Genomic DNA, 14,404 nt, shown 5'->3' with positions numbered 1-14,404 from the left:
CCATTGGGTAGTCCTCTTCATCCTCTCACAATAACCCTTTTCATCAGCTTCTTTTCCTTGTCAAACCAACTCTACTACATTACAATCTTGTAACGTGCCTATCTAAATGAACATTGATAGCATGTACTTTAGCCGCCCATCAAGAAGCAATCAAGACTACTCCCACCTGAAACTCATTAGAATAACCAGACATCCTTGAGTCTACCTCATAGGGGATGCTTTATTGCAACCCCATAGGGATCAACTTGAAAACAAGAACTTGATTTTAATGCTATAGTCTCCTACCAACCATCCAGCATCAGCTTTCAAGGTGACTATATTGCTATTATCCCTTAAGCTGAAGCGAACCATTATTGCACTTGGTTCAAAGAGAGTAAGAAATGAGGGGAGAGTGATGCATGTCAAACTTGTGCAATCTAACATTCGGGTTATGATGGAGGTTTCTCGGGGTAACTGAGTCCACCATACCATTTAGAAAGACGCATCATGGATCTAACCACCCACTTTCCTCAATAGGTTTAGTTAGTTCTCTACTTAATCTAGCACATTCAAATTAGACATATAGAAATTAGCTTTATTAATTAGTCCTTTAAAACAATGTTCATTCGCATAAATTAGGCATGGACACAAATACAATTTCAAATAGTATTTCAAAACAATTGTATGTAGTATATTTAGGTACAATGTTATAGTGGCATTCTATGCCTTACATCAAGACTTCTATATCCAAAGTACATGGATACCCATGCATGGGTACAATCCACCAATCCATCCTTATCTAGCATTTGGGCCTTCTGGGAAAACCATCCCAGGCTCAGTAGTCCTCAATGCCCAAGGAATTTACAGCCAAAGCTCCCTTAGCACCCTTGTCACCTCCTAGCCTAACGTTCTCCCTATGGAGAGACCTTTTGCATATGAGGCAACCCTAGCACCCATTGTAGACAAATCCAGCCCCTTAATGAAGGCTCCCCCACTAGTCTTCAGGGAGTCCTAGGGCATACCCGAGAATCTACCCATGTGGGCATAATATCTCTTTTTCCTAAAATCCACAAGCAAGGCAATCAACCCATTCTCAAGTAGGAAATCATTGTGCTCCAAGCACAAGCATATATTAAAACACTTTATCAAAACCAAACCAATTTCCTTTGAATATGGCACAATAGAAGATACAATCCATGATTTATTTCTCCTTGAATGCAATAATATAAATGAGACATGATAGTCCCCCAATTATTAAGATCCAATACTTCTCAAACCCTCTTCATATTTTTCAAAGGTTATAAGCTTTCCACTAAATGATACATTGCTTTAACATGCATGAGCAAGGCATCTACCTTTACTCCTAGTAGTTATATTCTTTAAGAGACAGTCATGATTAGCTCCTGATGCATAATTCATTTCCATATTCTAAGGACATCATAAGTTGTAATTCCCTCCTAAATGTGTGATAGTTTAGGGATAGCTAAGGATGGACAGAACTACTCTTTACCCTTCATTGTTGGAAGTAATAATGATAGCCAACTAGATATAAACTAATCACTCAATCAATCATTTTACTTAATCAAAGTCCTTTAAATTTATCTAAAGGCACCTAAATAGAAGTTGGTGCAGATGGGACTTTGTTCACACGTGTAACTTCTTGTCCTGCTCCAACTCTCCGCCACCTTGGGGCCATTGTAGCAATTGAGCTTCTTCAAACACGTTGTTTGCTCTACCCCTTTTTGGACCCTTATAGTACCTCCAAACCCATATACCTTTGAGATAAAGATTGGCAAGGCAAATGTGATACTTATAGTCAAGCAAAGTGAGGAAGTATTTATGCTAAAAGGAAAGGATGATCCAAGTACTACCCTCTCTCTCTCTCTCTCTCTCTCTCTCTCTCTCTCTCTCTCTCTCTCTCTCTCTCTCTCTCTCTCTCTCTCTCTCTCTCTCTCTCTCTCTCTCTCTCTCTCTCTCTCTCTCTCTCTCTCATTTGTATTCAGTAGTGCAGTACTTAAAAGAATCAATGCCTTAAGCCATAGTAGCTTGGATTTTTTAAGCTTTTGTCACCTTCTCCACTTGTTGGGTCCATGTGAAGGCTTTCTTACTCAAATTGAGTTGCAATCAACATCATATCTTTGTTGGTTGTGAGATTTACATTGTTGACACAAAGGATGATCGTGATGATGCTTGATGAGGATGACTTTGACAATGATGTTGATAGTAACGACTTTGATGATAACATGGGGGAAGGGAAGATCCAACTGCAATGTGGGTGGGGCTGAGTGATGACAAAGATTATGGTCATTATTTCTCTTCTTTTTTAAAACATTTTTAAGTTAAAAATTTAACTTTAAGGTCATTACATTCTCTCCTCTTGGAGGAATCAAGATGTCCTCATCTTAAGAGAAATTGGATCTATTGTTTTTCTATGGTAAATTGTATCATAGGGCTAGTGGGTTTGGATATATTATGCTTCCACTATGCTACTTTGTTTTTGCATAAGCACTTAGACTTCAAAATCATAATATGAATTCAAAGATAGGCCTATTGCAATATATTATGGCAAAAAAATAGGGCCCATTATAAGTATAAGGCTTAATTCATCCTTCTACGACTTTTACTCATCTTCAAAGAGTATAATGTACTCTAGGTCTTCATCATTATCCAATTCTTGTAGTATACCAAATGTTAAACTTGTATGGCTTAACTTGTTGTAACATTTCCCCCCTGTGACCCCCGTGCCTCCCCCCATAGGAACTCCCCCCCTTTATATTTTTTTAAGATTTTTTTTTTTTTTTTTAACCCCTCTCCCTCTCCCTACCGACAACACGTCGGGGAGAGAGAGAGAGGGAGTGAAAGTGTCCAATGGGGGGGGGCATGCAGCCCCCCTAGATGGCGGGCATCGTCCTCCCCCCCCCCCATAACCATCTCCCTCCCCTCCTCACCTTAAAAGGGGGCCCCTGGTGGTCCGCAGGGAGGCAGCGCGAGCGGCCCCCCTCTCCGTCGGCAGCAGCAGCAACGCCCCTCGTGGGCCTGGAGAAGCGAGCCCCCCCTTCGTTGGCAACACGCCCCCCTGCCCTCGTAATTTCAGCGCTCCACCTGACCGTGAGGAGAAGAAGGGAGGGAGAGGTAAGGAGGAGAAGAAGGAGAGAGAGAGAGAGAGAGAGAGAGAGAGAGAGAGAGAGAGAGAAGAGAAGAAGAGAGAGAGAGAGAGAGAGAGAGAGAGAGAGAGAGAGAGAGAGAGAGAGAGGAGAGAAGAGGAAGAGAGAAGAGAAGAAGGAGAAGTAGAAGAAGGAGGAAGAGAAGGAGAAGAAGAAGGAGAAGAAGAGGGAGAGAGAGGAGAAGACGAAGGAGAAGGAAAAGAAGGAGAAGAAGAGGGAGAGAGAGGAGAAGAAGAGAGAAGGAGAAGGAGAAGGAGAAGAAGAAGAAGAAAGAGAGAGGGAAGGAGAGGAAGAGGAGAGAGAAAGAAGGAGAGAAGAGAGAAGGAGAGGAAGAAGAGAAGGAGAAGAAGAAGAAGGAGAGAAGAAGGAGAGGAGGGAGAGGAAGAAGGAGAGAAGAGAGGGAAGGAGAGGAAGAGGAGAGAAAGAGAAGAAGAGAAGGAGAGGGAGAGAGGGAAGGAGAGGAAGAGGAGAGAGAGAGAAGAAGAGAAGGAGAGGGAGAGAGAGAAGGAGAAGAAGAAGACAAGAAGATGCATCCTATTAGAGCTCTCTACCGAAGTTCGTGTGTAGGATACATGGCTCCCAATAGGCGCTCCCTATTCGTACATTGTCTCTTGGCCAAGGTTCTTACGGACTTTCTCCCCACGACTTAGAGAGTCTCATAATTGAGGATGGCCCTGAAGCGGAGATCTTCCCAAGTGAATGGAAATCCCACAACCATGGACGGAGATTAGGGTCAAGATGCCACCACCCATTCAAACACACTGCCAAGGGTAAACACTAAAGTTTCTCCCCACAATCAGGTACTGCTTCGATGTCTTGCTTATCTCATGAGAATAGGGGATCATAATAAAATTCATATCGCATGGTTTGATAGGCAAAGAACCTAGGCATGAATTGAGTTACAACAGCTGTAATAATCATAAGATATTTCATGTTTATGGTCAATGAAAAGGACTGGAGCCTCGCATCGAAAGAGATAAAAATACTCCCTTATCAAAAAAATGCAATAGCATCCTAAGATTGCAAACCAGTTTTTCATGCGGAAGGATGATAGAGTACATTAAAGTAATAGTTAGCTCATGCACATGTCGATATATGTTAACTTGCACACAATGTGATTGCACAATAAACATTGTTAGAACAGTAGTTCTAGAAGAAATTCCGTTTAGAGATCCTTGTCCAAACTCTAGCCAATAGATGAAGATTGGATAACCTATGGCTAATTAGGTTGGAATCTCGTTAATGTACTCTTGGTGATGTACTAGCAATATGGGTTAGCACTTGGTGACATGTGATATTAGATAGCTACTCTAGGAATTGGGTTGATCTTCTACCCTAAATAGGTAGCCAGGATTAATAAAGGTCAAGATGAAATCACTTAGTTCATTTAAAGGATCTAGAAGGAACTTGTTAAATCGACCTTGCGAAGTCCTAACCCAAGAGGGAGAGCGAACTTTAGGGTAGTTGATTCATGCTAAGCATGTTGCTTGGAACTGTTGAAATGGTTTTAACAAAGGTTGATCTTGTTAAAGATGGATTGTTGACCCAAGTTACGCTTGGTTGTTTGTAAAGGGTATCTCCAAGTGAATATCGACTAGTTGTGTTGAATCTTACTAAGGAAAGGTTGTTAATTCCTTGAGCAAGTGTTTTGATACACCAAGTTAAATTCTGGTTGTGCATGCAATGGGATTGCGATGCCTTGAAATAAAAGGTTGTGCATTCAACTGTTTGTTGATGTGGTTTTGGATGCTAATCTAAGTTGTTTGTGATCGATGATTGCATGGCTGGATCTGAGATGACTGATTGCTGTGGAAATAAAAGGGATGTTTTAGCTAGCTGCTTTAGCTGTGGTTGATTTCCTAAAGGGATAATTAAGGAAGGATGGCGCTAGCTACCCCCCCGTGAACCACCAAACCCTAACCAAGGGGGTTATGAATCCGCACCGTGAATGTGGACCGAACCCGCCGCGAGAGGTCTCTCCGTGGAAATTACTTGGCGTTGGAGGACGCTTGGGTGCCAGTGGGGGCTCTGGCCATAAATCCCAATGCCTTCAGGCCCTACACAAGTGTTCTACATCACTCGAGATGGGATCTCGAGGTGATACTAGTTACAAGGCGGAATCTTGGTAGGATAAACCTTCGAGTTTTGTTGCTAGGAGACAGAAGGATTTTTCTGCGGAGGCAGAAAGGAACACTTAATTCTCATGTATGGGTGGGAGTCAAACATTAATCTGAAGATAAGTTAAGGAAGTGTTTGATCATGTTTTATCTTGTCTTCGTGTTAGTGGCCTAAATTACGTAAAGGAACTTGTGATTAACGGGTTAATTGAGGAAGATGCTTTTATGTATCAAATATAATGTGGTAGGTAATTAGATAACTAAAACAACCCCCGAGGGAAGTGTGGTGGATGTGACCAATGGGTCTATCCTACAAAAGGGCAGTCTCGGTTAGCCGAGAGCTTTCCTAAAAGGAAATGTTAGGAAAAGTCGGACTTCAGGTCGATCCTAGTAGGAATGGCCGGATAAGTTCCGTGGCAGGGCAGACTTGAGAGACCCTAGTTGGCAAACCCCATGTCATTCCTTCGGAGTGCCAGGCAGCGTCTAGATATATCTCTCGATGGACTGCTAGGACATGTCCTGCAAATTGAGGAGCGGGCACGTTACACTTGTTTGTCGGTTTCTCATCTTTTTCATCTAGTTGAGGACAATCAGCTTATGTATGTCTTAACTCTTTACAATGGAAACATTGGCAAGTAGGGCAACTTCTTAGGATGTGTCCTAGCTCTTCACACTTGTGGCACCTCTTCCCATGGTTCTTTGGATCATCAGAGTCTTCCTTGGAGTACATTGAGAAGTAATTATCTTCAAGACGTTGGCCTTTATTTGACTGATCAAAGTTTTGGCTCTTAGGAGAGTGTCCTAAAGATCCTTAGGTTGCATAGATTCCAATTGAGTGTCTAAGGGATATTTTTAACACTCCGAAAAACTTAGCCACTTCTATAGGCTGAGCATTCTTCTGGAGAGTTACAAATTAGGAGTAATATGCTTCTAGGCTCAATCTAAGTTAGCACAAATCGAAGAGCTTGTTCATCTTGAAGGCACGATAGGAGGGTGAAAGACACCTCCCGTGCATAGCTTCTTTTATGTGTTCCCATATGTAGTAGCAATTCCTAAGACTCCAATATATTTGCACCACTTCTTCCACTAGAGACATGCTCTCCTTGTTAATTTTAGGTTGGCCAACATGGCCTAATTAGGGATACTCATTCATGTGGCTCGAAAATAGTCTTCATAAACTCTATTCGGTCTTCAATGTCTATTTCCATGTCCTTATCCTTCCCATCAAATTTGAGAGGTTCTACTAACTTGAGAAGAGATTTCTTCTCTTGTAGTTTGATATGATCAAAGACTGCTCAAATATCCTAATTTTCAATACATAAGGAGCAAGTTTAATATGTGTCATAAATCTTACTCCCATTTTAACTTAAGATTTTTCTTTAAGAATTATAGTTTAGGATTCTATATTTGGAAGAAATGTCTTAGTAGCCTTCTTTACAATAATTTTGGCAGCTTGAGCGGCTTAGGATAACAACTCTATCAGCCAAAATCACTCGAATCACTTGCTCAATAGAAATAGTGATTTTATTGAATTTGGTGTTTGTCTATGTGAAGGTAGGGTTTGATTTAGATTCTTTAAAAAAAATAGCTAAATAATCTTAGAACTTTCCATCCATTGAATTCACTTCAGTTTTGTTTGGATGTAAGCAAGACAATCAGTAATGATGACATAGTATATGCCTTCATGGGACCAATGCATTTCACACTAGTAGCTTCCATCATATAGTGAGAGATGGATTATAAATTTGATCCAAAATAAGCATGAATCAATCTCTCCTGTCAAAGTTCAAAGAGCTCATGGTGACGTGAACATAGCCCAAAATACTAAGAATCTTTTCCATGCTTCATCACTCTATCTAGATTCATTAAGCATTAGTGGCATAAAAAATTCATTCTCAGTTAACTCTTGCTTAATCTTAACAATTTGTAACAATATCTATATTCATTCAAATTTTATTTTTAGCTCTGATACCAACTATAACATGCCTACCTAAACAAACATTGATAGCACGTAGTTTAGTAGCCCATCAAGAAGTAATCAAGACTATTGTCGCCTGAAACTCGTTAGAATGACTAGACATTCGTAATCTTGAACTACTTGAGTCTACCTCATAGGGGATTCTCAGCCTCAACCCCACACAAATCGACTTGAAGATGAGAACTTGACTTAAATGCTATAATCTCTGAGTAGCCATCTAACATTACCTTTTGAGGTGACTGCATTGCTATTATCTCTTAAGTTGAAGTGAACCATTGCTACACTTGGTTCAAAGAGAATGAGAAATAGGGGGAGCAATACACGTCAATCCCTCTACTCATAAGGTAAAGTCTCAACTTTGGCCCCCCTAAAATGACAGTGGTTAGGTTTTAAGAATGACATGCTAGGTCAATGTTTGGCTCTTCCCAAACTTGCCTAATCTAACATTTGGGTTATGATGGAAGCCTCTCGGTGACCAAGACCACCTTGCCATTTGGAAAGACCCATTGGGGATCTAAACACCCACTTTCCTCAATAGGTTTTTTTCGTTGTCTAATTAATCTACCATGTTTAAATTAGGTGTATAGAAACCAGCTTCATGAATTAGCCCTTTAAAACATTTTTCATTCACATAAATTAGACACAAATACAAATACAATTTCAAACAATCTTTGAAAATAGTTGCAAGCAATAATATTCATCCGCACCTTCTCTAAGGTACAATGTCATACAAGCATTATATCCCTTACATTGGAACTTGTATCCAAAGTACCTGGATACTCATGCATGGGCACAATTTGCCAATCCACTCCTATCTAGCATCAAGGCCTTCTAGGAAAACCATCTCAAGCTCGTAGGGCATAGGTTGGTCCTCGATACCAAAGGAATTTACAGCCAAAGCCCCTAAGCACCCTTGTCACCTCCTAGCCTAATGTCCTCCCCTACAGAGAAACCTCTCATATGAGGGGCTGTCCCTAGCACCCATTGAGGACAAATCTAGCCCCTTGATGAAGGGCTCCCTTACTTGCCATGGGGGAGACCTAGGGCATATCAAAGAATCTGCCCATGTGGGCATGATATCTCTTTTCCCAAAAATCCACAAACAAGGCAATCAATCTATTCTCAACTAGGAAGTCATCATTTTCCAAGCATAATCATATATTAAAACATTTTATCAAAACCAAACTAGTTTCCTTTGAATATCCCACAAAGAAGATACAATCCATAATTTATTTCTTCTTGAGTGCAACTCTATAAATGATACATGCTAGTCCTTTGATTGTTGAGAAGCAATACTCCTCAAATCCTCTTCATACTTTTCAAAGGTTATAAGCTTTCCACTAAATGATACATCGCTTTAACATGCAATACTTTAACACGCATGAGCAAGGCATCTATCTTTACTCCTAGTAGTTATGTTCTTTAAGGGGTAGTCATGATTAGGTCCGAATGGATAATTGTTTTCCATATTCTAAGGATGCTATAAGTTGTAGTTCCCTCCTAAATGTGTGATAGTTTAGGGATAGTCAAGGATGAATAGAACTACTATTTACCTTTCATTGTTGGAAGTGATAATGATAGACAATGTCACTAAATTGATTGCTTATTATGCATTCTCTATTTAATAAATTCATGTCAATAAATTAATGACTCACTTTTCTTTAAGTGTTGATGATGATCTAGCATGGCCATGCGACCATTTAGAGACCAGTATTCCTAGTGCATCACTTAATGGGGTGATCAGAGCACTGTCAGGGATATCTGGTACATGCAATACAAGTTATGAAGGGGGAAAGAAGTGTTTGCCAAGTGTAAGAGTGTACACAAGAACCAAGGAGTTACACATAAATTAAGATGGATTGAGTTCTAAGAAGAGGAAGTGCATTAGCATTGTGTATATGTATTTATGTGTGCATCTAGGGATGCTGGGAATGTTTACTTGTGTGCAATAAGCATTGCATTCATTTGGGGTCACCCTCTCCCCTACAAGTCAAGGTTTAAGGTCTTTTCTTTCATTGAGAAAGACGAGAGAGGGAATTCTCTCACTAAGAAAGACGAGAGAGAGAATTCTCTCACTGAGAAAAACGAGAGACGTGATCCTCTGGAAGTGAGAAGAGAAGTGATTTTCTCTTTCTAAGGTCTAAAATGACACAAGCTTTTGTGTGGAATTCAATCTTAAGGTTGAGGCCCAAGGCAATCTAATGAACTCTTCTTATCTATGACTCAAGGTGGTTGCATGGACCACAAGTTACAAGTACAATTTAAAAAGCTGGTTTTTTTAATGAAAAATCCATTTAAAAAATATCTCACAATAGAAAAACAATCTCTAAAAATGGGCCGCACAAGTTATCGAAAACAGTGAGATCTACAACTTTCGTGTTGGGCATTTTTTCATCCAAACAACGCACAAAGAGATATCTTGAAATTAGTGCTATAGAGTGGAACAACCACATCTTGCATGAATATCAACTCAACTTTCTCTCTAAGAACAGAAGCTCTTGAAAGCCTATAAAAGAGGAGGCTCTCCTTGGGTGTAAGGGAGAGGTGAAGGAAGCATCACTTTGCATGTATCCAAGAGAAGAAGAGAAGGTGCAAGTGCTATGGAAGCTCTACTGAAATCATATTCCAAGAGGAGAAGAGAAGGTGCAAGTGCTTCGAAAGCTCTGCTGAAATCAAGCACCAAGAGGAGAGCCCTATACATATTGTGTAGGAGAGAAGGAGACTCAACAAGGATCAAAAGGTGCCAACTTCCAAGTTGTGCAAGTGTTAGCCAGTTGTATACCGTGCAAGGAACCGTGATCTTGTTTCCAAGATCTACAAGTAAGAACTGGCTTATGTGTAATGGAGGAGCTTGCTCCTTGTCAATAATATAACTCCACAAGGGGGGAACTGGCCCATCTTCCAGTCCCTAGTGTGTTGCCAATTTCTCTACCTCTCTCTCTACATCTTTCTTTTCTCTCATCTATTCTCCCTCTGTGCCAACATAATATTCGCCATATATATTTTAAGTATATAAGAAAGTCGAGTATGTATCTCATATTCTATAACAGGCAACTAGATATAAAGTAATCATTCAATCAATCAATTATTTTACTTAATCAAAATCCTTTAAATCTACCTAAAGGCATGTTAACCATCAGACGAACAAGGTGGAAAATCTGGAAAAGCTAAAGCAGAAGATAAAGGCCAAGGAAAAGTGAAACGGAAGACGAAGGCATGCCAAGAAAAATCTAGAAATACAAGAAGCACAGAAAAGTCCTAAATAAGGGAAAAAGGCACACAAGGAAAAGTGCAAATCAATACTTTTGTAAAAGAGCGCAAGCGCATCATGATTTAATTTAGGGAGCACCGAGCTCTCACCCATGCAATTTGTAAATGTAGACGGGTGGTGGAAATGAAGCTAGGAAGATAGAAGGACAATGGGAAAAAGAGCCTAGGCCACGGTCGGCCATGTAAAAAGGGGATAAGGGGATGACCACCCAAAAGGGATTTAGGATTTTGTATATAAAGTTGAAAAGTGAATGAGAAGCTCATTCTTGTGTGTGGCCAAAAGTGGTTCTCCACTTCTTCTTCTTCTTCTTCTTCTTCTTGCTTGCTTGAGCTTGTGCTTGAGAGAGGGGGTGTGAGAGTGTGAGGGAGTGAGTGTGTGAGGGCGAGGGACTGGGGAGGAGAAACTCTCCATCTTCTCCTCTCTTCTTCTCTTCTCTTCTCTTGCTCGCAGCTATGGAGCTTGGAGCGTGGAGCTTGAGGATGGAGCTAGCTTGCACTTGGATCGTGGAGCTACCGGAGTGCGCGGGAGAGGAGGTAACTCGATTGGCACAGAGGTAAGCTCACTACACCCATAGATATGGATGGCCCGTCGGCTATGTGAGAGGTAGCCATTAGTGCTTGGCTTGGAACGCTTGAAACAATAAGCGGTCCGTCGGTCTTGGCGGTTGAGCGAAAGCTCCCACATTTTGGTTCTGGGACAAGGATTCAAGCCTTGAGCACTTGCGTGCTTTGAATCGAGCATCGAAGTAAGGGTTTTTCCCAAACCGGTGCTTGAGGTAGATAGGTAGAAAGCGAGGGAGTTTGAAGAGGTATTCGATCTCCTTAGCAAGTAGGTTTTTGGTTTTTTGGATTTGGAAAAGCATGTTAGAGTAGTGTAGGTGATTGTTTTGTGATTTGTATGCATTAAGGTAGGAAAAAACAAAGAAAAAGAAGAAAAACAAGCATTAGGGTTTCTACTGTCATAACAAGGCATGAGGGTTTGATTCGTTTGGCGATTTGCATTTTGGAGTTTATTTGCCATTCCAGGTATATACAACTCTTCCCCTCCATCCATAGATTTGATCTGGAGGTGTGTGTGATAGGTTGTGACCTGAATCGTGTGATTCGAGCAATTTATCGTTGCGCCGGTCAAAATCGCGCCGCGTTCGGACCGTTCGAGTGACTTTTGACTTGGACGCGTTGAAATTCGGCCCTCGGGCCCGTACCACTCAGACTATTCGACTCGGATGCGTCGAAATTCAACCCTCGGCCCACTTGACTCGGTCACTCGCCCACTCGACCACTCGGCCCTTGGACAACCACACTCGGACTAGCCAAATTTGACATTTGGACCAGTTACATGCAGCTCTTTCTCACTCAGCCACTCGGCCCTCGGACGCGGGCCGAATCGGGCACTCGGCCCCTGCAACTCGGACTTGTTGGGCCGAATTTGGTTTTTTTCAAATTTTAACCCGTAGACCTGAAACTGACCGAGAGACCATATAAAGCCGAAACCACATCATAGATCTATCACTGGGCTGAAATCTAGAGCAAATAGTTCAAAACCTGGTCAAAAACAGTCCTTCAAATCGCACATAGAGCAAATAGTTCAAAACCTGGTCAAAAACAGTCCTTCAAATCGCACATGGTGTTTACCGTAACGGCCCTGGGGGCCGGGGGGGATTCTCCCTCCCCGGACCCCTGCAGAGGGGGCTCTGCCCCTCTGCCCCCTCTGCACCTCCCCCAAGTAGGTTGGAGAGAAAACGCGTGCCATGACAGGTCCTCCAAAATAGACCCTAGTGTAGTAATGGCTCTACATGAGCATGGATACTCACTTGCAAAAGAGCAACCAAAAGCCCATACCCGAACAGAGACAAACAGAGACCCTAGAACCTCAATGGGCCAATCTAGCCAACAAGGGCAAAAAGGCCACACTGCAAAAACACATACGTGTTGCATTCGGACTGCATCTAGTCAAAGTGGAAAGCAACAACATCAAGCTACAACAGTGAGAATGACTAGATATGACAGTCCTAACGATAGATACTCCTTGAATAGCACTGCACTGATGATCCAAGACATCATGGAGAATCCACATCTGGTCGTGTAGTTGGGGACCCAAGGGCATTTGTCAAAAGGCTTAAATTTACAAGCCAAGACCCGGAAGATGAAGATATAGTACCACCTCCTTATCTTAGGGTCATACTCACCGTGAAAAGAGAGCACACTATCGATGCTCTGATTGATGAAGGGGTAGATTTTAATATCTTGACTTATGAGGCATGGACCCTACTAGGCCAACCAAAGCACACACCGACTAATGCAACTCTTAGCCCTTACGGGGGACACCCACAAGCACTCATAGGGAAGTGCAAAATCCTTGCGATAATTGAAACTGAAAGCTTGCCTATCCTATTTCATGTTCCTCCAAATAGTGCTAATTACGGAAAAGGAAACCCTCCTAGGAAGACCCTTCAAAAGGGCGACCAAGTGTGAGGCCGACTATGTAGCACAGAGGATACACCCGACACTACCAGGTGTGAGGATAGTCATAACCTTTAGCAAGGGTGACATCATCGAGCCTCAAGGAAAAGGCAAGGAAGGTGATGACGTAACAGTCAAGCCTACTAACGAGAGCAAGGACTTGTTGGAAGAGTTGATACAAGCATAGGTCAAACAACGAGAACCAGTGAGTGAGGCCATGCTTGAAACAAGAAGGTCAAGAGACAATGCCAAGGACGGGCTTTGGACTTACAAATATTGTAGAAAACCCCAAAAGAAGCCCAAGCCTTATAGACAAAGGCATCGATGGAGGGTCAGCACAACGCCACGATGGATATCCAAAGCATTGCTACGTGCTCAAGGATATTATGTAGGTAACCGATGGATTTGGGTGTCAAAACCCCCTGCTAAACCTCCTTTGTCCATTGAAGGCCAGATTGCATTAAGAGCAAAGAAGCGTACGAGGAGATCTAAATGAAAAACCAAGTCTCGAGTCAAAAACAGTGGAGTGACCGAGTCCCTCATGATCGAAATCAAGAAACCAAATGGGACCACTCAAAGGGTAGATCCTCAGCCTAGCATGCTTGACAAGCAGATATCAGATGTAATCCTTGAGGATATGCAAAAGCCATTAGTGCCCAAAAAGCCTTTGATTTCCCAAGAGGATAACAGGCATCATAGGCACAACATTGCTCATGGCAAGGTTAAATGCTCAACAAAGCAAATAGCAAAATCATCTAACAGCCACGACCAAATCTCCTAGCCAGTGTCAAAGCCACTTAGGAGTCCCAAGTTTCCTACACTCTCTTCCCCTAAATAGACACAGGAAGCACAACAGTCGTCAAGTGTGGCTACTCAATCCCAATCTCTACCTACATTTGAGCTTCCAAATGTCCAAGAGGTAGGACATGACACCACCCTTAGCTCTCAACCTAAGGATATGCTTGTGCAATCCACCGTGGCTAGCTCAAGTGATGCTCGATCTACACAAGTGAATGCTCTAAGGGCGACAAAAGACACGACCACTTTCAATCGGTCTAAGGACTTAACACCACAATCCAGCAATAGTAGCCAGTCCACTGAACTAGCTACTATTACTTCTAATCAGGGATCACAACAGTCACAGCCCTTGGCCGTGACAATGCCCCTTGCGAAACGTGTCCTTAGTAGTTCACCTATGGAGGAGGTGTCGCAACCAACTTCCTTGACAAATCTAGCACTTCCAAAGCACCTAAAGCCTAGGTTGGAGGAGTTAAATAGAAGGGAATTGGCCGAAGAGCTAGATTCTCCAAAAAGGGAGGCAGTTGTATCCTCACAACCTAGAGAGGCTATTCAGCAGGCCATGGCTATGTCCCATGAGGACACACAAGAGAAAGAGAATGCTGAGGCCCAACCAAGCACATTAATGGTTGACC

This window comes from Lygodium microphyllum, chromosome 21, assembly GCF_053477565.2.
Source record: "Lygodium microphyllum isolate KBCC chromosome 21, Lygodium_microphyllum_v1.1.10, whole genome shotgun sequence".
Classification (NCBI taxonomy): domain Eukaryota; kingdom Viridiplantae; phylum Streptophyta; class Polypodiopsida; order Schizaeales; family Lygodiaceae; genus Lygodium; species Lygodium microphyllum.
Note: the sequence above shows the minus strand (reverse complement) of the source record.